The sequence below is a fragment of the Daphnia pulicaria genome, chromosome 3 (assembly GCF_021234035.1).
Source record: "Daphnia pulicaria isolate SC F1-1A chromosome 3, SC_F0-13Bv2, whole genome shotgun sequence".
NCBI lineage: Eukaryota > Metazoa > Arthropoda > Branchiopoda > Diplostraca > Daphniidae > Daphnia > Daphnia pulicaria.
In genome coordinates, this window is record NC_060915.1 from 1,799,741 (window position 1) to 1,825,847 (window position 26,107).

The 26,107-nt window shown below is 36.5% G+C and overlaps 49 pseudogenes; all 49 read left to right on the plus strand.

The window, feature by feature from the left end:
* The first annotated feature begins 168 nt into the window (after positions 1-168).
* LOC124329710 lies at positions 169-287 on the plus strand (annotated as a pseudogene).
* A 414-nt stretch (positions 288-701) lies between these two features.
* Positions 702-820, plus strand: LOC124332134 (annotated as a pseudogene).
* Positions 821-1,233: 413 nt separating this feature from the next.
* LOC124335251 lies at positions 1,234-1,352 on the plus strand (annotated as a pseudogene).
* A 413-nt stretch (positions 1,353-1,765) lies between these two features.
* On the plus strand, positions 1,766-1,884 carry LOC124329711 (annotated as a pseudogene).
* Positions 1,885-2,297: 413 nt separating this feature from the next.
* On the plus strand, positions 2,298-2,416 carry LOC124335252 (annotated as a pseudogene).
* Positions 2,417-2,829: 413 nt separating this feature from the next.
* LOC124329712 lies at positions 2,830-2,948 on the plus strand (annotated as a pseudogene).
* A 414-nt stretch (positions 2,949-3,362) lies between these two features.
* On the plus strand, positions 3,363-3,481 carry LOC124332136 (annotated as a pseudogene).
* A 414-nt stretch (positions 3,482-3,895) lies between these two features.
* LOC124332137 lies at positions 3,896-4,014 on the plus strand (annotated as a pseudogene).
* Positions 4,015-4,430: 416 nt separating this feature from the next.
* On the plus strand, positions 4,431-4,549 carry LOC124333778 (annotated as a pseudogene).
* Positions 4,550-4,962: 413 nt separating this feature from the next.
* Positions 4,963-5,081, plus strand: LOC124333779 (annotated as a pseudogene).
* Positions 5,082-5,495: 414 nt separating this feature from the next.
* Positions 5,496-5,614, plus strand: LOC124332138 (annotated as a pseudogene).
* A 414-nt stretch (positions 5,615-6,028) lies between these two features.
* LOC124332139 lies at positions 6,029-6,147 on the plus strand (annotated as a pseudogene).
* Positions 6,148-6,563: 416 nt separating this feature from the next.
* On the plus strand, positions 6,564-6,682 carry LOC124332140 (annotated as a pseudogene).
* A 414-nt stretch (positions 6,683-7,096) lies between these two features.
* Positions 7,097-7,215, plus strand: LOC124332141 (annotated as a pseudogene).
* Positions 7,216-7,630: 415 nt separating this feature from the next.
* On the plus strand, positions 7,631-7,749 carry LOC124332142 (annotated as a pseudogene).
* A 414-nt stretch (positions 7,750-8,163) lies between these two features.
* LOC124332143 lies at positions 8,164-8,282 on the plus strand (annotated as a pseudogene).
* Positions 8,283-8,696: 414 nt separating this feature from the next.
* LOC124332144 lies at positions 8,697-8,815 on the plus strand (annotated as a pseudogene).
* Positions 8,816-9,228: 413 nt separating this feature from the next.
* On the plus strand, positions 9,229-9,347 carry LOC124332145 (annotated as a pseudogene).
* A 413-nt stretch (positions 9,348-9,760) lies between these two features.
* Positions 9,761-9,879, plus strand: LOC124333780 (annotated as a pseudogene).
* A 413-nt stretch (positions 9,880-10,292) lies between these two features.
* On the plus strand, positions 10,293-10,411 carry LOC124333543 (annotated as a pseudogene).
* A 414-nt stretch (positions 10,412-10,825) lies between these two features.
* Positions 10,826-10,944, plus strand: LOC124332147 (annotated as a pseudogene).
* Positions 10,945-11,357: 413 nt separating this feature from the next.
* On the plus strand, positions 11,358-11,476 carry LOC124333587 (annotated as a pseudogene).
* Positions 11,477-11,890: 414 nt separating this feature from the next.
* On the plus strand, positions 11,891-12,009 carry LOC124332148 (annotated as a pseudogene).
* Positions 12,010-12,422: 413 nt separating this feature from the next.
* On the plus strand, positions 12,423-12,541 carry LOC124332149 (annotated as a pseudogene).
* Positions 12,542-12,954: 413 nt separating this feature from the next.
* LOC124332150 lies at positions 12,955-13,073 on the plus strand (annotated as a pseudogene).
* A 413-nt stretch (positions 13,074-13,486) lies between these two features.
* Positions 13,487-13,605, plus strand: LOC124333781 (annotated as a pseudogene).
* Positions 13,606-14,018: 413 nt separating this feature from the next.
* On the plus strand, positions 14,019-14,137 carry LOC124333544 (annotated as a pseudogene).
* Positions 14,138-14,551: 414 nt separating this feature from the next.
* Positions 14,552-14,670, plus strand: LOC124332151 (annotated as a pseudogene).
* Positions 14,671-15,083: 413 nt separating this feature from the next.
* LOC124333588 lies at positions 15,084-15,202 on the plus strand (annotated as a pseudogene).
* A 414-nt stretch (positions 15,203-15,616) lies between these two features.
* Positions 15,617-15,735, plus strand: LOC124332152 (annotated as a pseudogene).
* Positions 15,736-16,148: 413 nt separating this feature from the next.
* LOC124332153 lies at positions 16,149-16,267 on the plus strand (annotated as a pseudogene).
* A 413-nt stretch (positions 16,268-16,680) lies between these two features.
* LOC124333782 lies at positions 16,681-16,799 on the plus strand (annotated as a pseudogene).
* Positions 16,800-17,212: 413 nt separating this feature from the next.
* LOC124333545 lies at positions 17,213-17,331 on the plus strand (annotated as a pseudogene).
* Positions 17,332-17,745: 414 nt separating this feature from the next.
* LOC124332154 lies at positions 17,746-17,864 on the plus strand (annotated as a pseudogene).
* Positions 17,865-18,277: 413 nt separating this feature from the next.
* On the plus strand, positions 18,278-18,396 carry LOC124333590 (annotated as a pseudogene).
* A 414-nt stretch (positions 18,397-18,810) lies between these two features.
* Positions 18,811-18,929, plus strand: LOC124332155 (annotated as a pseudogene).
* A 414-nt stretch (positions 18,930-19,343) lies between these two features.
* LOC124332156 lies at positions 19,344-19,462 on the plus strand (annotated as a pseudogene).
* A 414-nt stretch (positions 19,463-19,876) lies between these two features.
* LOC124332158 lies at positions 19,877-19,995 on the plus strand (annotated as a pseudogene).
* Positions 19,996-20,409: 414 nt separating this feature from the next.
* On the plus strand, positions 20,410-20,528 carry LOC124332159 (annotated as a pseudogene).
* A 414-nt stretch (positions 20,529-20,942) lies between these two features.
* Positions 20,943-21,061, plus strand: LOC124332160 (annotated as a pseudogene).
* A 414-nt stretch (positions 21,062-21,475) lies between these two features.
* LOC124332161 lies at positions 21,476-21,594 on the plus strand (annotated as a pseudogene).
* Positions 21,595-22,008: 414 nt separating this feature from the next.
* Positions 22,009-22,127, plus strand: LOC124332162 (annotated as a pseudogene).
* Positions 22,128-22,541: 414 nt separating this feature from the next.
* LOC124332163 lies at positions 22,542-22,660 on the plus strand (annotated as a pseudogene).
* Positions 22,661-23,074: 414 nt separating this feature from the next.
* Positions 23,075-23,193, plus strand: LOC124332164 (annotated as a pseudogene).
* A 414-nt stretch (positions 23,194-23,607) lies between these two features.
* Positions 23,608-23,726, plus strand: LOC124332165 (annotated as a pseudogene).
* A 414-nt stretch (positions 23,727-24,140) lies between these two features.
* On the plus strand, positions 24,141-24,259 carry LOC124332166 (annotated as a pseudogene).
* A 414-nt stretch (positions 24,260-24,673) lies between these two features.
* LOC124332167 lies at positions 24,674-24,792 on the plus strand (annotated as a pseudogene).
* A 414-nt stretch (positions 24,793-25,206) lies between these two features.
* LOC124332169 lies at positions 25,207-25,325 on the plus strand (annotated as a pseudogene).
* A 414-nt stretch (positions 25,326-25,739) lies between these two features.
* On the plus strand, positions 25,740-25,858 carry LOC124332170 (annotated as a pseudogene).
* The last annotated feature ends 249 nt before the right edge of the window (positions 25,859-26,107 follow it).

A 26,107-nucleotide genomic window follows, 5' to 3' on the forward strand; every position in this document is an offset into this window, starting at 1 on the left:
TATAGGAATGATTCTGGATGAATTTCATTGCGAGTTTTTCAAAGTTGATCGCGCTTTTTTATTCGCGATGGTTACGAGTCCAAATTCAATGAACAAACATTTCTATCACTTTGAAGTGATTTTCTATTCATCCATTGGGAATGGAAGGGTAAATTTTCATTGCTGAATGTCAACGGCCATATCGAGTAGAACGCACCTGGTCTCGTCAGCTCCCAGAAGTTAAGTTACGTCGAGTCCTGTTAGTACTTGGAAGGGTGACCGCTTGGGAATACGGGATGTCGTTGGCGATGAATAGTTTGTTTTCAATAACAAATTTCTTGAATTTTTTTTTCAATCACGATGGTTACCAGTCCAAATTCGTAGATAAAACATTTCAATGCCTTAGAGATAGGTTCAATTCATCTATAAGAATGATTATGGATCAATTCCATTGAGAGTTTTTCAAAGTTTATCGCGTTTTTTAATCGCGATGGTTACCAATCCAAATTCGTAGATCAAAAATATCAATGGCATAGAGATAGGTTCAATCCATCTATAGGAATGATTCTGGATAAATTTTATTGCGAGTTTTTCAAAGTTGATCGCGCTTTTTTATTCGCGATGGTTACGAGTCCAAATTCAATGAACAAACATTTCTATCACTTTGAAGTGATTTTCTATTCATTCATTGGGACTGGGAGGGTAAATTTTCATTTTTGAATGTCAACGGCCATATCACGTAGAACGCACCTGGTCTCGTCAGCTCCCAGAAGTTAAGTTACGTCGAGTCCCGTTAGTACTTGGAAGGGTGACCGCTTGGGAATACGGGATGTCGTTGGCGATGAATAGTTTGTTTTCAATAACAAATTTCTTGAATTTTTTTTTCAATCACGATGGTTACCAGTCCAAATTCGTAGATAAAACATTTCAATGCTTTAGAGATAGGTTCAATTCATCTATAAAAATGATTCTGGATCAATTCCATTGAGAGTTTTTCAAAGTTTATCGCGTTTTTTAATCGCGATGGTTACCAATCCAAATTCGTCGATCAAAATATCAATGGCATAGAGATAGGTTCAATTCATCTATAGGAATGATTCTGGATGAATTTCATTGCGAGTTTTTCAAAGTTTATCGCGCTTTTTTATTCGCGATGGTTACGAGTCCAAATTCAATGAACAAACATTTCTATCACTTTGAAGTGATTTTCTATTCATCCATTGGGACTGGGAGGGTAAATTTTCATTTTTGAATGTCAACGGCCATATCACGTAGAACGCACCTGGTCTCGTCAGCTCCCAGAAGTTAAGTTACGTCGAGTCACGTTAGTACTTGGAAGTGTGACCGCTTGGGAATACGGGATGTCGTTGGCGATGAATAGTTTGTTTTCAATAACAAATTTCTTGAATTTTTTTTTCAATCGCGATGGTTACCAGTCCAAATTCGTAGATAAAACATTTCAATGCCTTAGAGATAGGTTCAATTCATCTATAAGAATGATTCTGGATCAATTCCATTGAGAGTTTTTCAAAGTTTATCGCGTTTTTTAATCGTGATGGTTACCAATCCAAATTCGTCGATCAAAATATCAATGGCATAGAGATAGGTTCAATTCATCTATAGGAATGATTCTGGATGAATTTCATTGCGAGTTTTTCAAAGTTTATCGCGCTTTTTTATTCGCGATGGTTACGAGTCCAAATTCAATGAACAAACATTTCTATCACTTTGAAGTGATTTTCTATTCATCCATTGGGAATGGAAGGGTAAATTTTCATTGCTGAATGTCAACGGCCATATCGAGTAGAACGCACCTGGTCTCGTCAGCTCCCAGAAGTTAAGTTACGTCGAGTCCTGTTAGTACTTGGAAGGGTGACCGCTTGGGAATACGGGATGTCGTTGGCGATGAATAGTTTGTTTTCAATAACAAATTTCTTGAATTTTTTTTTCAATCACGATGGTTACCAGTCCAAATTCGTAGATAAAACATTTCAATGCTTTAGAGATAGGTTCAATTCATCTATAAAAATGATTCTGGATCAATTCCATTGAGAGTTTTTCAAAGTTTATCGCGTTTTTTAATCGCGATGGTTACCAATCCAAATTCGTCGATCAAAATATCAATGGCATAGAGATAGGTTCAATTCATCTATAGGAATGATTCTGGATGAATTTCATTGCGAGTTTTTCAAAGTTTATCGCGCTTTTTTATTCGCGATGGTTACGAGTCCAAATTCAATGAACAAACATTTCTATCACTTTGAAGTGATTTTCTATTCATCCATTGGGACTGGGAGGGTAAATTTTCATTTTTGAATGTCAACGGCCATATCACGTAGAACGCACCTGGTCTCGTCAGCTCCCAGAAGTTAAGTTACGTCGAGTCACGTTAGTACTTGGAAGTGTGACCGCTTGGGAATACGGGATGTCGTTGGCGATGAATAGTTTGTTTTCAATAACAAATTTCTTGAATTTTTTTTTCAATCGCGATGGTTACCAGTCCAAATTCGTAGATAAAACATTTCAATGCCTTAGAGATAGGTTCAATTCATCTATAAGAATGATTCTGGATCAATTCCATTGAGAGTTTTTCAAAGTTTATCGCGTTTTTTAATCGTGATGGTTACCAATCCAAATTCGTCGATCAAAATATCAATGGCATAGAGATAGGTTCAATTCATCTATAGGAATGATTCTGGATGAATTTCATTGCGAGTTTTTCAAAGTTTATCGCGCTTTTTTATTCGCGATGGTTACGAGTCCAAATTCAATGAACAAACATTTCTATCACTTTGAAGTGATTTTCTATTCATCCATTGGGAATGGAAGGGTAAATTTTCATTGCTGAATGTCAACGGCCATATCGAGTAGAACGCACCTGGTCTCGTCAGCTCCCAGAAGTTAAGTTACGTCGAGTCCTGTTAGTACTTGGAAGGGTGACCGCTTGGGAATACGGGATGTCGTTGGCGATGAATAGTTTGTTTTCAATAACAAATTTCTTGAAATTTTTTTTCAATCACGATGGTTACCAGTCCAAATTCGTAGATAAAACATTTCAATGCCTTAGAGATAGGTTCAATTCATCTATAAGAATGATTATGGATCAATTCCATTGAGAGTTTTTCAAAGTTTATCGCGTTTTTTAATCGCGATGGTTACCAGTCCAAATTCGTAGATCAAAAATATCAATGGCATAGAGATAGGTTCAATTCATCTATAGGAATGATTCTGGATAAATTTCATTGCGAGTTTTTCAAAGTTTATCGCGCTTTTTTATTCGCGATGGTTACGAGTCCAAATTCAATGAACAAACATTTCTATCACTTTGAAGTGATTTTCTATTCATCCATTGGGACTGGGAGGGTAAATTTTCATTTTTGAATGTCAACGGCCATATCACGTAGAACGCACCTGGTCTCGTCAGCTCCCAGAAGTTAAGTTACGTCGAGTCCCGTTAGTACTTGGAAGGGTGACCGCTTGGGAATACGGGATGTCGTTGGCGATGAATAGTTTGTTTTCAATAACAAATTTCTTGAAATTTTTTTTCAATCACGATGGTTACCAGTCCAAATTCGTAGATAAAACATTTCAATGCCTTAGAGATAGGTTCAATTCATCTATAAGAATGATTATGGATCAATTCCATTGAGAGTTTTTCAAAGTTTATCGCGTTTTTTAATCGCGATGGTTACCAGTCCAAATTCGTAGATCAAAAATATCAATGGCATAGAGATAGGTTCAATTCATCTATAGGAATGATTCTGGATAAATTTCTTTGCGAGTTTTTCAAAGTTTATCGCGCTTTTTTATTCGCGATGGTTACGAGTCCAAATTCAATGAACAAACATTTCTATCACTTTGAAGTGATTTTCTATTCATCCATTGGGACTGGGAGGGTAAATTTTCATTTTTGAATGTCAACGGCCATATCACGTAGAACGCACCTGGTCTCGTCAGCTCCCAGAAGTTAAGTTACGTCGAGTCCCGTTAGTACTTGGAAGGGTGACCGCTTGGGAATACGGGATGTCGTTGGCGATGAATAGTTTGTTTTCAATAACAAATTTCTTGAATTTTTTTTTTTCAATCGCGATGGTTACCAGTCCAAATTCGTAGATAAAACATTTCAATGCCTTAGAGATAGGTTCAATTCATCTATAAGAATGATTATGGATCAATTTCATTGAGAGTTTTTCAAAGTTTATCGCGTTTTTTAATCGCGATGGTTACCAGTCCAAATTCGTAGATCAAAAATATCAATGGCATAGAGATAGGTTCAATTCATCTATAGGAATGATTCTGGATAAATTTCATTGCGAGTTTTTCAAAGTTGATCGCGCTTTTTTATTCGCGATGGTTACGAGTCCAAATTCAATGAACAAACATTTCTATCACTTTGAAGTGATTTTCTATTCATCCATTGGGAATGGAAGGGTAAATTTTCATTTTTGAATGTCAACGGCCATATCACGTAGAACGCACCTGGTCTCGTCAGCTCCCAGAAGTTAAGTTACGTCGAGTCCTGTTAGTACTTGGAAGGGTGACCGCTTGGGAATACGGGATGTCGTTGGCGATGAATAGTTTGTTTTCAATAACAAATTTCTTGAATTTTTTTTTCAATCACGATGGTTACCAGTCCAAATTCGTAGATAAAACATTTCAATGCTTTAGAGATAGGTTCAATTCATCTATAAAAATGATTCTGGATCAATTCCATTGAGAGTTTTTCAAAGTTTATCGCGTTTTTTAATCACGATGGTTACCAATCAAAATTCGTCGATCAAAATATCAATGGCATAGAGATAGGTTCAATTCATCTATAGGAATGATTCTGGATGAATTTCATTGCGAGTTTTTCAAAGTTTATCGCGCTTTTTTATTCGCGATGGTTACGAGTCCAAATTCAATGAACAAACATTTCTATAACTTTGAAGTGATTTTCTATTCATCCATTGGGAATGGAAGGGTAAATTTTCATTGCTGAATGTCAACGGCCATATCACGTAGAACGCACCTGGTCTCGTCAGCTCCCAGAAGTTAAGTTACGTCGAGTCCTGTTAGTACTTGGAAGGGTGACCGCTTGGGAATACGGGATGTCGTTGGCGATGAATAGTTTGTTTTCAATAACAAATTTCTTGAAATTTTTTTTCAATCGCGATGGTTACCAGTCCAAATTCGTAGATAAAACATTTCAATGCCTTAGAGATAGGTTCAATTCATCTATAAGAATGATTATGGATCAATTCCATTGAGAGTTTTTCAAAGTTTATCGCGTTTTTTAATCGCGATGGTTACCAGTCCAAATTCGTAGATCAAAAATATCAATGGCATAGAGATAGGTTCAATTCATCTATAGGAATGATTCTGGATAAATTTCATTGCGAGTTTTTCAAAGTTTATCGCGCTTTTTTATTCGCGATGGTTACGAGTCCAAATTCAATGAACAAACATTTCTATCACTTTGAAGTGATTTTCTATTCATCCATTGGGACTGGGAGGGTAAATTTTCATTTTTGAATGTCAACGGCCATATCACGTAGAACGCACCTGGTCTCGTCAGCTCCCAGAAGTTAAGTTACGTCGAGTCCCGTTAGTACTTGGAAGGGTGACCGCTTGGGAATACGGGATGTCGTTGGCGATGAATAGTTTGTTTTCAATAACAAATTTCTTGAAATTTTTTTTCAATCACGATGGTTACCAGTCCAAATTCGTAGATAAAACATTTCAATGCCTTAGAGATAGGTTCAATTCATCTATAAGAATGATTATGGATCAATTCCATTGAGAGTTTTTCAAAGTTTATCGCGTTTTTTAATCGCGATGGTTACCAGTCCAAATTCGTAGATCAAAAATATCAATGGCATAGAGATAGGTTCAATTCATCTATAGGAATGATTCTGGATAAATTTCATTGCGAGTTTTTCAAAGTTTATCGCGCTTTTTTATTCGCGATGGTTACGAGTCCAAATTCAATGAACAAACATTTCTATCACTTTGAAGTGATTTTCTATTCATCCATTGGGACTGGGAGGGTAAATTTTCATTTTTGAATGTCAACGGCCATATCACGTAGAACGCACCTGGTCTCGTCAGCTCCCAGAAGTTAAGTTACGTCGAGTCCCGTTAGTACTTGGAAGGGTGACCGCTTGGGAATACGGGATGTCGTTGGCGATGAATAGTTTGTTTTCAATAACAAATTTCTTGAATTTTTTTTTTTCAATCGCGATGGTTACCAGTCCAAATTCGTAGATAAAACATTTCAATGCCTTAGAGATAGGTTCAATTCATCTATAAGAATGATTATGGATCAATTTCATTGAGAGTTTTTCAAAGTTTATCGCGTTTTTTAATCGCGATGGTTACCAGTCCAAATTCGTAGATCAAAAATATCAATGGCATAGAGATAGGTTCAATTCATCTATAGGAATGATTCTGGATAAATTTCATTGCGAGTTTTTCAAAGTTTATCGCGCTTTTTTATTCGCGATGGTTACGAGTCCAAATTCAATGAACAAACATTTCTATCACTTTGAAGTGATTTTCTATTCATCCATTGGGACTGGGAGGGTAAATTTTCATTTTTGAATGTCAACGGCCATATCACGTAGAACGCACCTGGTCTCGTCAGCTCCCAGAAGTTAAGTTACGTCGAGTCCCGTTAGTACTTGGAAGGGTGACCGCTTGGGAATACGGGATGTCGTTGGCGATGAATAGTTTGTTTTCAATAACAAATTTCTTGAAATTTTTTTTCAATCACGATGGTTACCAGTCCAAATTCGTAGATAAAACATTTCAATGCCTTAGAGATAGGTTCAATTCATCTATAAGAATGATTATGGATCAATTCCATTGAGAGTTTTTCAAAGTTTATCGCGTTTTTTAATCGCGATGGTTACCAGTCCAAATTCGTAGATCAAAAATATCAATGGCATAGAGATAGGTTCAATTCATCTATAGGAATGATTCTGGATAAATTTCATTGCGAGTTTTTCAAAGTTTATCGCGCTTTTTTATTCGCGATGGTTACGAGTCCAAATTCAATGAACAAACATTTCTATCACTTTGAAGTGATTTTCTATTCATCCATTGGGACTGGGAGGGTAAATTTTCATTTTTGAATGTCAACGGCCATATCACGTAGAACGCACCTGGTCTCGTCAGCTCCCAGAAGTTAAGTTACGTCGAGTCCCGTTAGTACTTGGAAGGGTGACCGCTTGGGAATACGGGATGTCGTTGGCGATGAATAGTTTGTTTTCAATAACAAATTTCTTGAATTTTTTTTTTCAATCGCGATGGTTACCAGTCCAAATTCGTAGATAAAACATTTCAATGCCTTAGAGATAGGTTCAATTCATCTATAAGAATGATTATGGATCAATTTCATTGAGAGTTTTTCAAAGTTTATCGCGTTTTTTAATCGCGATGGTTACCAGTCCAAATTCGTAGATCAAAAATATCAATGGCATAGAGATAGGTTCAATTCATCTATAGGAATGATTCTGGATAAATTTCATTGCGAGTTTTTCAAAGTTGATCGCGCTTTTTTATTCGCGATGGTTACGAGTCCAAATTCAATGAACAAACATTTCTATCACTTTGAAGTGATTTTCTATTCATCCATTGGGACTGGGAGGGTAAATTTTCATTTTTGAATGTCAACGGCCATATCACGTAGAACGCACCTGGTCTCGTCAGCTCCCAGAAGTTAAGTTACGTCGAGTCCCGTTAGTACTTGGAAGGGTGACCGCTTGGGAATACGGGATGTCGTTGGCGATGAATAGTTTGTTTTCAATAACAAATTTCTTGAAATTTTTTTTCAATCACGATGGTTACCAGTCCAAATTCGTAGATAAAACATTTCAATGCCTTAGAGATAGGTTCAATTCATCTATAAGAATGATTCTGGATCAATTCCATTGAGAGTTTTTCAAAGTTTATCGCGTTTTTTAATCGCGATGGTTACCAGTCCAAATTCGTAGATCAAAAATATCAATGGCATAGAGATAGGTTCAATTCATCTATAGGAATGATTCTGGATAAATTTCATTGCGAGTTTTTCAAAGTTGATCGCGCTTTTTTATTCGCGATGGTTACGAGTCCAAATTCAATGAACAAACATTTCTATCACTTTGAAGTGATTTTCTATTCATCCATTGGGACTGGGAGGGTAAATTTTCATTTTTGAATGTCAACGGCCATATCACGTAGAACGCACCTGGTCTCGTCAGCTCCCAGAAGTTAAGTTACGTCGAGTCCCGTTAGTACTTGGAAGGGTGACCGCTTGGGAATACGGGATGTCGTTGGCGATGAATAGTTTGTTTTCAATAACAAATTTCTTGAAATTTTTTTTCAATCACGATGGTTACCAGTCCAAATTCGTAGATAAAACATTTCAATGCCTTAGAGATAGGTTCAATTCATCTATAAGAATGATTCTGGATCAATTCCATTGAGAGTTTTTCAAAGTTTATCGCGTTTTTTAATCGCGATGGTTACCAGTCCAAATTCGTAGATCAAAAATATCAATGGCATAGAGATAGGTTCAATTCATCTATAGGAATGATTCTGGATAAATTTCATTGCGAGTTTTTCAAAGTTGATCGCGCTTTTTTATTCGCGATGGTTACGAGTCCAAATTCAATGAACAAACATTTCTATCACTTTGAAGTGATTTTCTATTCATCCATTGGGACTGGGAGGGTAAATTTTCATTTTTGAATGTCAACGGCCATATCACGTAGAACGCACCTGGTCTCGTCAGCTCCCAGAAGTTAAGTTACGTCGAGTCCCGTTAGTACTTGGAAGGGTGACCGCTTGGGAATACGGGATGTCGTTGGCGATGAATAGTTTGTTTTCAATAACAAATTTCTTGAATTTTTTTTTCAATCACGATGGTTACCAGTCCAAATTCGTAGATAAAACATTTCAATGCTTTAGAGATAGGTTCAATTCATCTATAAAAATGATTCTGGATCAATTCCATTGAGAGTTTTTCAAAGTTTATCGCGTTTTTTAATCGCGATGGTTACCAATCAAAATTCGTCGATCAAAATATCAATGGCATAGAGATAGGTTCAATTCATCTATAGGAATGATTCTGGATGAATTTCATTGCGAGTTTTTCAAAGTTTATCGCGCTTTTTTATTCGCGATGGTTACGAGTCCAAATTCAATGAACAAACATTTCTATCACTTTGAAGTGATTTTCTATTCATCCATTGGGACTGGGAGGGTAAATTTTCATTTTTGAATGTCAACGGCCATATCACGTAGAACGCACCTGGTCTCGTCAGCTCCCAGAAGTTAAGTTACGTCGAGTCCCGTTAGTACTTGGAAGGGTGACCGCTTGGGAATACGGGATGTCGTTGGCGATGAACAGTTTGTTTTCAATAACAAATTTCTTGAATTTTTTTTTCAATCACGATGGTTACCAGTCCAAATTCGTAGATAAAACATTTCAATGCTTTAGAGATAGGTTCAATTCATCTATAAAAATGATTCTGGATCAATTCCATTGAGAGTTTTTCAAAGTTTATCGCGTTTTTTAATCGCGATGGTTACCAATCAAAATTCGTCGATCAAAATATCAATGGCATAGAGATAGGTTCAATTCATCTATAGGAATGATTCTGGATGAATTTCATTGCGAGTTTTTCAAAGTTTATCGCGCTTTTTTATTCGCGATGGTTACGAGTCCAAATTCAATGAACAAACATTTCTATCACTTTGAAGTGATTTTCTATTCATCCATTGGGAATGGAAGGGTAAATTTTCATTTTTGAATGTCAACGGCCATATCACGTAGAACGCACCTGGTCTCGTCAGCTCCCAGAAGTTAAGTTACGTCGAGTCCTGTTAGTACTTGGAAGGGTGACCGCTTGGGAATACGGGATGTCGTTGGCGATGAATAGTTTGTTTTCAATAACAAATTTCTTGAATTTTTTTTTCAATCACGATGGTTACCAGTCCAAATTCGTAGATAAAACATTTCAATGCTTTAGAGATAGGTTCAATTCATCTATAAAAATGATTCTGGATCAATTCCATTGAGAGTTTTTCAAAGTTTATCGCGTTTTTTAATCACGATGGTTACCAATCAAAATTCGTCGATCAAAATATCAATGGCATAGAGATAGGTTCAATTCATCTATAGGAATGATTCTGGATGAATTTCATTGCGAGTTTTTCAAAGTTTATCGCGCTTTTTTATTCGCGATGGTTACGAGTCCAAATTCAATGAACAAACATTTCTATCACTTTGAAGTGATTTTCTATTCATCCATTGGGAATGGAAGGGTAAATTTTCATTGCTGAATGTCAACGGCCATATCACGTAAAACGCACCTGGTCTCGTCAGCTCCCAGAAGTTAAGTTACGTCGAGTCCTGTTAGTACTTGGAAGGGTGACCGCTTGGGAATACGGGATGTCGTTGGCGATGAATAGTTTGTTTTCAATAACAAATTTCTTGAAATTTTTTTTCAATCACGATGGTTACCAGTCCAAATTCGTAGATAAAACATTTCAATGCCTTAGAGATAGGTTCAATTCATCTATAAGAATGATTATGGATCAATTCCATTGAGAGTTTTTCAAAGTTTATCGCGTTTTTTAATCGCGATGGTTACCAGTCCAAATTCGTAGATCAAAAATATCAATGGCATAGAGATAGGTTCAATTCATCTATAGGAATGATTCTGGATAAATTTCATTGCGAGTTTTTCAAAGTTTATCGCGCTTTTTTATTCGCGATGGTTACGAGTCCAAATTCAATGAACAAACATTTCTATCACTTTGAAGTGATTTTCTATTCATCCATTGGGACTGGGAGGGTAAATTTTCATTTTTGAATGTCAACGGCCATATCACGTAGAACGCACCTGGTCTCGTCAGCTCCCAGAAGTTAAGTTACGTCGAGTCCCGTTAGTACTTGGAAGGGTGACCGCTTGGGAATACGGGATGTCGTTGGCGATGAATAGTTTGTTTTCAATAACAAATTTCTTGAATTTTTTTTTCAATCACGATGGTTACCAGTCCAAATTCGTAGATAAAACATTTCAATGCCTTAGAGATAGGTTCAATTCATCTATAAAAATGATTCTGGATCAATTCCATTGAGAGTTTTTCAAAGTTTATCGCGTTTTTTAATCGCGATGGTTACCAATCCAAATTCGTCGATCAAAATATCAATGGCATAGAGATAGGTTCAATTCATCTATAGGAATGATTCTGGATAAATTTCATTGCGAGTTTTTCAAAGTTTATCGCGCTTTTTTATTCGCGATGGTTACGAGTCCAAATTCAATGAACAAACATTTCTATCACTTTGAAGTGATTTTCTATTCATCCATTGGGACTGGGAGGGTAAATTTTCATTTTTGAATGTCAACGGCCATATCACGTAGAACGCACCTGGTCTCGTCAGCTCCCAGAAGTTAAGTTACGTCGAGTCCCGTTAGTACTTGGAAGGGTGACCGTTTGGGAATACGGGATGTCGTTGGCGATGAATAGTTTGTTTTCAATAACAAATTTCTTGAAATTTTTTTTCAATCACGATGGTTACCAGTCCAAATTCGTAGATAAAACATTTCAATGCCTTAGAGATAGGTTCAATTCATCTATAAGAATGATTATGGATCAATTCCATTGAGAGTTTTTCAAAGTTTATCGCGTTTTTTAATCGCGATGGTTACCAGTCCAAATTCGTAGATCAAAAATATCAATGGCATAGAGATAGGTTCAATTCATCTATAGGAATGATTCTGGATAAATTTCATTGCGAGTTTTTCAAAGTTTATCGCGCTTTTTTATTCGCGATGGTTACGAGTCCAAATTCAATGAACAAACATTTCTATCACTTTGAAGTGATTTTCTATTCATCCATTGGGACTGGGAGGGTAAATTTTCATTTTTGAATGTCAACGGCCATATCACGTAGAACGCACCTGGTCTCGTCAGCTCCCAGAAGTTAAGTTACGTCGAGTCCCGTTAGTACTTGGAAGGGTGACCGCTTGGGAATACGGGATGTCGTTGGCGATGAATAGTTTGTTTTCAATAACAAATTTCTTGAAATTTTTTTTCAATCACGATGGTTACCAGTCCAAATTCGTAGATAAAACATTTCAATGCTTTAGAGATAGGTTCAATTCATCTATAAAAATGATTCTGGATCAATTCCATTGAGAGTTTTTCAAAGTTTATCGCGTTTTTTAATCGCGATGGTTACCAATCAAAATTCGTCGATCAAAATATCAATGGCATAGAGATAGGTTCAATTCATCTATAGGAATGATTCTGGATGAATTTCATTGCGAGTTTTTCAAAGTTTATCGCGCTTTTTTATTCGCGATGGTTACGAGTCCAAATTCAATGAACAAACATTTCTATCACTTTGAAGTGATTTTCTATTCATCCATTGGGACTGGGAGGGTAAATTTTCATTTTTGAATGTCAACGGCCATATCACGTAGAACGCACCTGGTCTCGTCAGCTCCCAGAAGTTAAGTTACGTCGAGTCCCGTTAGTACTTGGAAGGGTGACCGCTTGGGAATACGGGATGTCGTTGGCGATGAACAGTTTGTTTTCAATAACAAATTTCTTGAATTTTTTTTTCAATCACGATGGTTACCAGTCCAAATTCGTAGATAAAACATTTCAATGCTTTAGAGATAGGTTCAATTCATCTATAAAAATGATTCTGGATCAATTCCATTGAGAGTTTTTCAAAGTTTATCGCGTTTTTTAATCGCGATGGTTACCAATCAAAATTCGTCGATCAAAATATCAATGGCATAGAGATAGGTTCAATTCATCTATAGGAATGATTCTGGATGAATTTCATTGCGAGTTTTTCAAAGTTTATCGCGCTTTTTTATTCGCGATGGTTACGAGTCCAAATTCAATGAACAAACATTTCTATCACTTTGAAGTGATTTTCTATTCATCCATTGGGACTGGGAGGGTAAATTTTCATTTTTGAATGTCAACGGCCATATCACGTAGAACGCACCTGGTCTCGTCAGCTCCCAGAAGTTAAGTTACGTCGAGTCCCGTTAGTACTTGGAAGGGTGACCGCTTGGGAATACGGGATGTCGTTGGCGATGAACAGTTTGTTTTCAATAACAAATTTCTTGAATTTTTTTTTCAATCACGATGGTTACCAGTCCAAATTCGTAGATAAAACATTTCAATGCTTTAGAGATAGGTTCAATTCATCTATAAAAATGATTCTGGATCAATTCCATTGAGAGTTTTTCAAAGTTTATCGCGTTTTTTAATCGCGATGGTTACCAATCAAAATTCGTCGATCAAAATATCAATGGCATAGAGATAGGTTCAATTCATCTATAGGAATGATTCTGGATGAATTTCATTGCGAGTTTTTCAAAGTTTATCGCGCTTTTTTATTCGCGATGGTTACGAGTCCAAATTCAATGAACAAACATTTCTATCACTTTGAAGTGATTTTCTATTCATCCATTGGGAATGGAAGGGTAAATTTTCATTTTTGAATGTCAACGGCCATATCACGTAGAACGCACCTGGTCTCGTCAGCTCCCAGAAGTTAAGTTACGTCGAGTCCTGTTAGTACTTGGAAGGGTGACCGCTTGGGAATACGGGATGTCGTTGGCGATGAATAGTTTGTTTTCAATAACAAATTTCTTGAATTTTTTTTTCAATCACGATGGTTACCAGTCCAAATTCGTAGATAAAACATTTCAATGCTTTAGAGATAGGTTCAATTCATCTATAAAAATGATTCTGGATCAATTCCATTGAGAGTTTTTCAAAGTTTATCGCGTTTTTTAATCACGATGGTTACCAATCAAAATTCGTCGATCAAAATATCAATGGCATAGAGATAGGTTCAATTCATCTATAGGAATGATTCTGGATGAATTTCATTGCGAGTTTTTCAAAGTTTATCGCGCTTTTTTATTCGCGATGGTTACGAGTCCAAATTCAATGAACAAACATTTCTATCACTTTGAAGTGATTTTCTATTCATCCATTGGGAATGGAAGGGTAAATTTTCATTGCTGAATGTCAACGGCCATATCACGTAAAACGCACCTGGTCTCGTCAGCTCCCAGAAGTTAAGTTACGTCGAGTCCTGTTAGTACTTGGAAGGGTGACCGCTTGGGAATACGGGATGTCGTTGGCGATGAATAGTTTGTTTTCAATAACAAATTTCTTGAAATTTTTTTTCAATCACGATGGTTACCAGTCCAAATTCGTAGATAAAACATTTCAATGCCTTAGAGATAGGTTCAATTCATCTATAAGAATGATTATGGATCAATTCCATTGAGAGTTTTTCAAAGTTTATCGCGTTTTTTAATCGCGATGGTTACCAGTCCAAATTCGTAGATCAAAAATATCAATGGCATAGAGATAGGTTCAATTCATCTATAGGAATGATTCTGGATAAATTTCATTGCGAGTTTTTCAAAGTTTATCGCGCTTTTTTATTCGCGATGGTTACGAGTCCAAATTCAATGAACAAACATTTCTATCACTTTGAAGTGATTTTCTATTCATCCATTGGGACTGGGAGGGTAAATTTTCATTTTTGAATGTCAACGGCCATATCACGTAGAACGCACCTGGTCTCGTCAGCTCCCAGAAGTTAAGTTACGTCGAGTCCCGTTAGTACTTGGAAGGGTGACCGCTTGGGAATACGGGATGTCGTTGGCGATGAATAGTTTGTTTTCAATAACAAATTTCTTGAATTTTTTTTTCAATCACGATGGTTACCAGTCCAAATTCGTAGATAAAACATTTCAATGCCTTAGAGATAGGTTCAATTCATCTATAAAAATGATTCTGGATCAATTCCATTGAGAGTTTTTCAAAGTTTATCGCGTTTTTTAATCGCGATGGTTACCAATCCAAATTCGTCGATCAAAATATCAATGGCATAGAGATAGGTTCAATTCATCTATAGGAATGATTCTGGATAAATTTCATTGCGAGTTTTTCAAAGTTTATCGCGCTTTTTTATTCGCGATGGTTACGAGTCCAAATTCAATGAACAAACATTTCTATCACTTTGAAGTGATTTTCTATTCATCCATTGGGACTGGGAGGGTAAATTTTCATTTTTGAATGTCAACGGCCATATCACGTAGAACGCACCTGGTCTCGTCAGCTCCCAGAAGTTAAGTTACGTCGAGTCCCGTTAGTACTTGGAAGGGTGACCGTTTGGGAATACGGGATGTCGTTGGCGATGAATAGTTTGTTTTCAATAACAAATTTCTTGAAATTTTTTTTCAATCACGATGGTTACCAGTCCAAATTCGTAGATAAAACATTTCAATGCCTTAGAGATAGGTTCAATTCATCTATAAGAATGATTATGGATCAATTCCATTGAGAGTTTTTCAAAGTTTATCGCGTTTTTTAATCGCGATGGTTACCAGTCCAAATTCGTAGATCAAAAATATCAATGGCATAGAGATAGGTTCAATTCATCTATAGGAATGATTCTGGATAAATTTCATTGCGAGTTTTTCAAAGTTTATCGCGCTTTTTTATTCGCGATGGTTACGAGTCCAAATTCAATGAACAAACATTTCTATCACTTTGAAGTGATTTTCTATTCATCCATTGGGACTGGGAGGGTAAATTTTCATTTTTGAATGTCAACGGCCATATCACGTAGAACGCACCTGGTCTCGTCAGCTCCCAGAAGTTAAGTTACGTCGAGTCCCGTTAGTACTTGGAAGGGTGACCGCTTGGGAATACGGGATGTCGTTGGCGATGAATAGTTTGTTTTCAATAACAAATTTCTTGAAATTTTTTTTCAATCACGATGGTTACCAGTCCAAATTCGTAGATAAAACATTTCAATGCTTTAGAGATAGGTTCAATTCATCTATAAAAATGATTCTGGATCAATTCCATTGAGAGTTTTTCAAAGTTTATCGCGTTTTTTAATCGCGATGGTTACCAATCAAAATTCGTCGATCAAAATATCAATGGCATAGAGATAGGTTCAATTCATCTATAGGAATGATTCTGGATGAATTTCATTGCGAGTTTTTCAAAGTTTATCGCGCTTTTTTATTCGCGATGGTTACGAGTCCAAATTCAATGAACAAACATTTCTATCACTTTGAAGTGATTTTCTATTCATCCATTGGGACTGGGAGGGTAAATTTTCATTTTTGAATGTCAACGGCCATATCACGTAGAACGCACCTGGTCTCGTCAGCTCCCAGAAGTTAAGTTACGTCGAGTCCCGTTAGTACTTGGAAGGGTGACCGCTTGGGAATACGGGATGTCGTTGGCGATGAACAGTTTGTTTTCAATAACAAATTTCTTGAATTTTTTTTTCAATCACGATGGTTACCAGTCCAAATTCGTAGATAAAACATTTCAATGCTTTAGAGATAGGTTCAATTCATCTATAAAAATGATTCTGGATCAATTCCATTGAGAGTTTTTCAAAGTTTATCGCGTTTTTTAATCGCGATGGTTACCAATCAAAATTCGTCGATCAAAATATCAATGGCATAGAGATAGGTTCAATTCATCTATAGGAATGATTCTGGATGAATTTCATTGCGAGTTTTTCAAAGTTTATCGCGCTTTTTTATTCGCGATGGTTACGAGTCCAAATTCAATGAACAAACATTTCTATCACTTTGAAGTGATTTTCTATTCATCCATTGGGAATGGAAGGGTAAATTTTCATTTTTGAATGTCAACGGCCATATCACGTAGAACGCACCTGGTCTCGTCAGCTCCCAGAAGTTAAGTTACGTCGAGTCCTGTTAGTACTTGGAAGGGTGACCGCTTGGGAATACGGGATGTCGTTGGCGATGAATAGTTTGTTTTCAATAACAAATTTCTTGAATTTTTTTTTCAATCACGATGGTTACCAGTCCAAATTCGTAGATAAAACATTTCAATGCTTTAGAGATAGGTTCAATTCATCTATAAAAATGATTCTGGATCAATTCCATTGAGAGTTTTTCAAAGTTTATCGCGTTTTTTAATCACGATGGTTACCAATCAAAATTCGTCGATCAAAATATCAATGGCATAGAGATAGGTTCAATTCATCTATAGGAATGATTCTGGATGAATTTCATTGCGAGTTTTTCAAAGTTTATCGCGCTTTTTTATTCGCGATGGTTACGAGTCCAAATTCAATGAACAAACATTTCTATCACTTTGAAGTGATTTTCTATTCATCCATTGGGAATGGAAGGGTAAATTTTCATTGCTGAATGTCAACGGCCATATCACGTAAAACGCACCTGGTCTCGTCAGCTCCCAGAAGTTAAGTTACGTCGAGTCCTGTTAGTACTTGGAAGGGTGACCGCTTGGGAATACGGGATGTCGTTGGCGATGAATAGTTTGTTTTCAATAACAAATTTCTTGAAATTTTTTTTCAATCACGATGGTTACCAGTCCAAATTCGTAGATAAAACATTTCAATGCCTTAGAGATAGGTTCAATTCATCTATAAGAATGATTATGGATCAATTCCATTGAGAGTTTTTCAAAGTTTATCGCGTTTTTTAATCGCGATGGTTACCAGTCCAAATTCGTAGATCAAAAATATCAATGGCATAGAGATAGGTTCAATTCATCTATAGGAATGATTCTGGATAAATTTCATTGCGAGTTTTTCAAAGTTTATCGCGCTTTTTTATTCGCGATGGTTACGAGTCCAAATTCAATGAACAAACATTTCTATCACTTTGAAGTGATTTTCTATTCATCCATTGGGACTGGGAGGGTAAATTTTCATTTTTGAATGTCAACGGCCATATCACGTAGAACGCACCTGGTCTCGTCAGCTCCCAGAAGTTAAGTTACGTCGAGTCCCGTTAGTACTTGGAAGGGTGACCGCTTGGGAATACGGGATGTCGTTGGCGATGAATAGTTTGTTTTCAATAACAAATTTCTTGAATTTTTTTTTCAATCACGATGGTTACCAGTCCAAATTCGTAGATAAAACATTTCAATGCCTTAGAGATAGGTTCAATTCATCTATAAAAATGATTCTGGATCAATTCCATTGAGAGTTTTTCAAAGTTTATCGCGTTTTTTAATCGCGATGGTTACCAATCCAAATTCGTCGATCAAAATATCAATGGCATAGAGATAGGTTCAATTCATCTATAGGAATGATTCTGGATAAATTTCATTGCGAGTTTTTCAAAGTTTATCGCGCTTTTTTATTCGCGATGGTTACGAGTCCAAATTCAATGAACAAACATTTCTATCACTTTGAAGTGATTTTCTATTCATCCATTGGGACTGGGAGGGTAAATTTTCATTTTTGAATGTCAACGGCCATATCACGTAGAACGCACCTGGTCTCGTCAGCTCCCAGAAGTTAAGTTACGTCGAGTCCCGTTAGTACTTGGAAGGGTGACCGTTTGGGAATACGGGATGTCGTTGGCGATGAATAGTTTGTTTTCAATAACAAATTTCTTGAAATTTTTTTTCAATCACGATGGTTACCAGTCCAAATTCGTAGATAAAACATTTCAATGCCTTAGAGATAGGTTCAATTCATCTATAAGAATGATTATGGATCAATTCCATTGAGAGTTTTTCAAAGTTTATCGCGTTTTTTAATCGCGATGGTTACCAGTCCAAATTCGTAGATCAAAAATATCAATGGCATAGAGATAGGTTCAATTCATCTATAGGAATGATTCTGGATAAATTTCATTGCGAGTTTTTCAAAGTTTATCGCGCTTTTTTATTCGCGATGGTTACGAGTCCAAATTCAATGAACAAACATTTCTATCACTTTGAAGTGATTTTCTATTCATCCATTGGGACTGGGAGGGTAAATTTTCATTTTTGAATGTCAACGGCCATATCACGTAGAACGCACCTGGTCTCGTCAGCTCCCAGAAGTTAAGTTACGTCGAGTCCCGTTAGTACTTGGAAGGGTGACCGCTTGGGAATACGGGATGTCGTTGGCGATGAATAGTTTGTTTTCAATAACAAATTTCTTGAAATTTTTTTTCAATCACGATGGTTACCAGTCCAAATTCGTAGATAAAACATTTCAATGCCTTAGAGATAGGTTCAATTCATCTATAAGAATGATTATGGATCAATTCCATTGAGAGTTTTTCAAAGTTTATCGCGTTTTTTAATCGCGATGGTTACCAGTCCAAATTCGTAGATCAAAAATATCAATGGCATAGAGATAGGTTCAATTCATCTATAGGAATGATTCTGGATAAATTTCATTGCGAGTTTTTCAAAGTTTATCGCGCTTTTTTATTGGCGATGGTTACGAGTCCAAATTCAATGAATAAACATTTCTATCACTTTGAAGTGATTTTCTATTCATCCATTGGGACTGGGAGGGTAAATTTTCATTTTTGAATGTCAACGGCCATATCACGTAGAACGCACCTGGTCTCGTCAGCTCCCAGAAGTTAAGTTACGTCGAGTCCCGTTAGTACTTGGAAGGGTGACCGCTTGGGAATACGGGATGTCGTTGGCGATGAATAGTTTGTTTTCAATAACAAATTTCTTGAAATTTTTTTTCAATCACGATGGTTACCAGTCCAAATTCGTAGATAAAACATTTCAATGCCTTAGAGATAGGTTCAATTCATCTATAAGAATGATTATGGATCAATTCCATTGAGAGTTTTTCAAAGTTTATCGCGTTTTTTAATCGCGATGGTTACCAGTCCAAATTCGTAGATCAAAAATATCAATGGCATAGAGATAGGTTCAATTCATCTATAGGAATGATTCTGGATAAATTTCATTGCGAGTTTTTCAAAGTTTATCGCGCTTTTTTATTCGCGATGGTTACGAGTCCAAATTCAATGAACAAACATTTCTATCACTTTGAAGTGATTTTCTATTCATCCATTGGGACTGGGAGGGTAAATTTTCATTTTTGAATGTCAACGGCCATATCACGTAGAACGCACCTGGTCTCGTCAGCTCCCAGAAGTTAAGTTACGTCGAGTCCCGTTAGTACTTGGAAGGGTGACCGCTTGGGAATACGGGATGTCGTTGGCGATGAATAGTTTGTTTTCAATAACAAATTTCTTGAAATTTTTTTTCAATCACGATGGTTACCAGTCCAAATTCGTAGATAAAACATTTCAATGCCTTAGAGATAGGTTCAATTCATCTATAAGAATGATTATGGATCAATTCCATTGAGAGTTTTTCAAAGTTTATCGCGTTTTTTAATCGCGATGGTTACCAGTCCAAATTCGTAGATCAAAAATATCAATGGCATAGAGATAGGTTCAATTCATCTATAGGAATGATTCTGGATAAATTTCATTGCGAGTTTTTCAAAGTTTATCGCGCTTTTTTATTCGCGATGGTTACGAGTCCAAATTCAATGAACAAACATTTCTATCACTTTGAAGTGATTTTCTATTCATCCATTGGGACTGGGAGGGTAAATTTTCATTTTTGAATGTCAACGGCCATATCACGTAGAACGCACCTGGTCTCGTCAGCTCCCAGAAGTTAAGTTACGTCGAGTCCCGTTAGTACTTGGAAGGGTGACCGCTTGGGAATACGGGATGTCGTTGGCGATGAATAGTTTGTTTTCAATAACAAATTTCTTGAAATTTTTTTTCAATCACGATGGTTACCAGTCCAAATTCGTAGATAAAACATTTCAATGCCTTAGAGATAGGTTCAATTCATCTATAAGAATGATTATGGATCAATTCCATTGAGAGTTTTTCAAAGTTTATCGCGTTTTTTAATCGCGATGGTTACCAGTCCAAATTCGTAGATCAAAAATATCAATGGCATAGAGATAGGTTCAATTCATCTATAGGAATGATTCTGGATAAATTTCATTGCGAGTTTTTCAAAGTTTATCGCGCTTTTTTATTCGCGATGGTTACGAGTCCAAATTCAATGAATAAACATTTCTATCACTTTGAAGTGATTTTCTATTCATCCATTGGGAATGGGAGGGTAAATTTTCATTTTTGAATGTCAACGGCCATATCACGTAGAACGCACCTGGTCTCGTCAGCTCCCAGAAGTTAAGTTACGTCGAGTCCCGTTAGTACTTGGAAGGGTGACCGCTTGGGAATACGGGATGTCGTTGGCGATGAATAGTTTGTTTTCAATAACAAATTTCTTGAAATTTTTTTTCAATCACGATGGTTACCAGTCCAAATTCGTAGATAAAACATTTCAATGCCTTAGAGATAGGTTCAATTCATCTATAAGAATGATTATGGATCAATTCCATTGAGAGTTTTTCAAAGTTTATCGCGTTTTTTAATCGCGATGGTTACCAGTCCAAATTCGTAGATCAAAAATATCAATGGCATAGAGATAGGTTCAATTCATCTATAGGAATGATTCTGGATAAATTTCATTGCGAGTTTTTCAAAGTTTATCGCGCTTTTTTATTCGCGATGGTTACGAGTCCAAATTCAATGAACAAACATTTCTATCACTTTGAAGTGATTTTCTATTCATCCATTGGGACTGGGAGGGTAAATTTTCATTTTTGAATGTCAACGGCCATATCACGTAGAACGCACCTGGTCTCGTCAGCTCCCAGAAGTTAAGTTACGTCGAGTCCCGTTAGTACTTGGAAGGGTGACCGCTTGGGAATACGGGATGTCGTTGGCGATGAATAGTTTGTTTTCAATAACAAATTTCTTGAAATTTTTTTTCAATCACGATGGTTACCAGTCCAAATTCGTAGATAAAACATTTCAATGCCTTAGAGATAGGTTCAATTCATCTATAAGAATGATTATGGATCAATTCCATTGAGAGTTTTTCAAAGTTTATCGCGTTTTTTAATCGCGATGGTTACCAGTCCAAATTCGTAGATCAAAAATATCAATGGCATAGAGATAGGTTCAATTCATCTATAGGAATGATTCTGGATAAATTTCATTGCGAGTTTTTCAAAGTTTATCGCGCTTTTTTATTGGCGATGGTTACGAGTCCAAATTCAATGAATAAACATTTCTATCACTTTGAAGTGATTTTCTATTCATCCATTGGGACTGGGAGGGTAAATTTTCATTTTTGAATGTCAACGGCCATATCACGTAGAACGCACCTGGTCTCGTCAGCTCCCAGAAGTTAAGTTACGTCGAGTCCCGTTAGTACTTGGAAGGGTGACCGCTTGGGAATACGGGATGTCGTTGGCGATGAATAGTTTGTTTTCAATAACAAATTTCTTGAAATTTTTTTTCAATCACGATGGTTACCAGTCCAAATTCGTAGATAAAACATTTCAATGCCTTAGAGATAGGTTCAATTCATCTATAAGAATGATTATGGATCAATTCCATTGAGAGTTTTTCAAAGTTTATCGCGTTTTTTAATCGCGATGGTTACCAGTCCAAATTCGTAGATCAAAAATATCAATGGCATAGAGATAGGTTCAATTCATCTATAGGAATGATTCTGGATAAATTTCATTGCGAGTTTTTCAAAGTTTATCGCGCTTTTTTATTCGCGATGGTTACGAGTCCAAATTCAATGAACAAACATTTCTATCACTTTGAAGTGATTTTCTATTCATCCATTGGGACTGGGAGGGTAAATTTTCATTTTTGAATGTCAACGGCCATATCACGTAGAACGCACCTGGTCTCGTCAGCTCCCAGAAGTTAAGTTACGTCGAGTCCCGTTAGTACTTGGAAGGGTGACCGCTTGGGAATACGGGATGTCGTTGGCGATGAATAGTTTGTTTTCAATAACAAATTTCTTGAAATTTTTTTTCAATCACGATGGTTACCAGTCCAAATTCGTAGATAAAACATTTCAATGCCTTAGAGATAGGTTCAATTCATCTATAAGAATGATTATGGATCAATTCCATTGAGAGTTTTTCAAAGTTTATCGCGTTTTTTAATCGCGATGGTTACCAGTCCAAATTCGTAGATCAAAAATATCAATGGCATAGAGATAGGTTCAATTCATCTATAGGAATGATTCTGGATAAATTTCATTGCGAGTTTTTCAAAGTTTATCGCGCTTTTTTATTCGCGATGGTTACGAGTCCAAATTCAATGAACAAACATTTCTATCACTTTGAAGTGATTTTCTATTCATCCATTGGGACTGGGAGGGTAAATTTTCATTTTTGAATGTCAACGGCCATATCACGTAGAACGCACCTGGTCTCGTCAGCTCCCAGAAGTTAAGTTACGTCGAGTCCCGTTAGTACTTGGAAGGGTGACCGCTTGGGAATACGGGATGTCGTTGGCGATGAATAGTTTGTTTTCAATAACAAATTTCTTGAAATTTTTTTTCAATCACGATGGTTACCAGTCCAAATTCGTAGATAAAACATTTCAATGCCTTAGAGATAGGTTCAATTCATCTATAAGAATGATTATGGATCAATTCCATTGAGAGTTTTTCAAAGTTTATCGCGTTTTTTAATCGCGATGGTTACCAGTCCAAATTCGTAGATCAAAAATATCAATGGCATAGAGATAGGTTCAATTCATCTATAGGAATGATTCTGGATAAATTTCATTGCGAGTTTTTCAAAGTTTATCGCGCTTTTTTATTCGCGATGGTTACGAGTCCAAATTCAATGAACAAACATTTCTATCACTTTGAAGTGATTTTCTATTCATCCATTGGGACTGGGAGGGTAAATTTTCATTTTTGAATGTCAACGGCCATATCACGTAGAACGCACCTGGTCTCGTCAGCTCCCAGAAGTTAAGTTACGTCGAGTCCCGTTAGTACTTGGAAGGGTGACCGCTTGGGAATACGGGATGTCGTTGGCGATGAATAGTTTGTTTTCAATAACAAATTTCTTGAAATTTTTTTTCAATCACGATGGTTACCAGTCCAAATTCGTAGATAAAACATTTCAATGCCTTAGAGATAGGTTCAATTCATCTATAAGAATGATTATGGATCAATTACATTGAGAGTTTTTCAAAGTTTATCGCGTTTTTTAATCGCGATGGTTACCAGTCCAAATTCGTAGATCAAAAATATCAATGGCATAGAGATAGGTTCAATTCATCTATAGGAATGATTCTGGATAAATTTCATTGCGAGTTTTTCAAAGTTTATCGCGCTTTTTTATTGGCGATGGTTACGAGTCCAAATTCAATGAATAAACATTTCTATCACTTTGAAGTGATTTTCTATTCATCCATTGGGACTGGGAGGGTAAATTTTCATTTTTGAATGTCAACGGCCATATCACGTAGAACGCACCTGGTCTCGTCAGCTCCCAGAAGTTAAGTTACGTCGAGTCCCGTTAGTACTTGGAAGGGTGACCGCTTGGGAATACGGGATGTCGTTGGCGATGAATAGTTTGTTTTCAATAACAAATTTCTTGAAATTTTTTTTCAATCACGATGGTTACCAGTCCAAATTCGTAGATAAAACATTTCAATGCCTTAGAGATAGGTTCAATTCATCTATAAGAATGATTATGGATCAATTCCATTGAGAGTTTTTCAAAGTTTATCGCGTTTTTTAATCGCGATGGTTACCAGTCCAAATTCGTAGATCAAAAATATCAATGGCATAGAGATAGGTTCAATTCATCTATAGGAATGATTCTGGATAAATTTCATTGCGAGTTTTTCAAAGTTTATCGCGCTTTTTTATTGGCGATGGTTACGAGTCCAAATTCAATGAATAAACATTTCTATCACTTTGAAGTGATTTTCTATTCATCCATTGGGACTGGGAGGGTAAATTTTCATTTTTGAATGTCAACGGCCATATCACGTAGAACGCACCTGGTCTCGTCAGCTCCCAGAAGTTAAGTTACGTCGAGTCCCGTTAGTACTTGGAAGGGTGACCGCTTGGGAATACGGGATGTCGTTGGCGATGAATAGTTTGTTTTCAATAACAAATTTCTTGAAATTTTTTTTCAATCACGATGGTTACCAGTCCAAATTCGTAGATAAAACATTTCAATGCCTTAGAGATAGGTTCAATTCATCTATAAGAATGATTATGGATCAATTCCATTGAGAGTTTTTCAAAGTTTATCGCGTTTTTTAATCGCGATGGTTACCAGTCCAAATTCGTAGATCAAAAATATCAATGGCATAGAGATAGGTTCAATTCATCTATAGGAATGATTCTGGATAAATTTCATTGCGAGTTTTTCAAAGTTTATCGCGCTTTTTTATTCGCGATGGTTACGAGTCCAAATTCAATGAACAAACATTTCTATCACTTTGAAGTGATTTTCTATTCATCCATTGGGACTGGGAGGGTAAATTTTCATTTTTGAATGTCAACGGCCATATCACGTAGAACGCACCTGGTCTCGTCAGCTCCCAGAAGTTAAGTTACGTCGAGTCCCGTTAGTACTTGGAAGGGTGACCGCTTGGGAATACGGGATGTCGTTGGCGATGAATAGTTTGTTTTCAATAACAAATTTCTTGAAATTTTTTTTCAATCACGATGGTTACCAGTCCAAATTCGTAGATAAAACATTTCAATGCCTTAGAGATAGGTTCAATTCATCTATAAGAATGATTATGGATCAATTCCATTGAGAGTTTTTCAAAGTTTATCGCGTTTTTTAATCGCGATGGTTACCAGTCCAAATTCGTAGATCAAAAATATCAATGGCATAGAGATAGGTTCAATTCATCTATAGGAATGATTCTGGATAAATTTCATTGCGAGTTTTTCAAAGTTTATCGCGCTTTTTTATTCGCGATGGTTACGAGTCCAAATTCAATGAACAAACATTTCTATCACTTTGAAGTGATTTTCTATTCATCCATTGGGACTGGGAGGGTAAATTTTCATTTTTGAATGTCAACGGCCATATCACGTAGAACGCACCTGGTCTCGTCAGCTCCCAGAAGTTAAGTTACGTCGAGTCCCGTTAGTACTTGGAAGGGTGACCGCTTGGGAATACGGGATGTCGTTGGCGATGAATAGTTTGTTTTCAATAACAAATTTCTTGAAATTTTTTTTCAATCACGATGGTTACCAGTCCAAATTCGTAGATAAAACATTTCAATGCCTTAGAGATAGGTTCAATTCATCTATAAGAATGATTATGGATCAATTCCATTGAGAGTTTTTCAAAGTTTATCGCGTTTTTTAATCGCGATGGTTACCAGTCCAAATTCGTAGATCAAAAATATCAATGGCATAGAGATAGGTTCAATTCATCTAT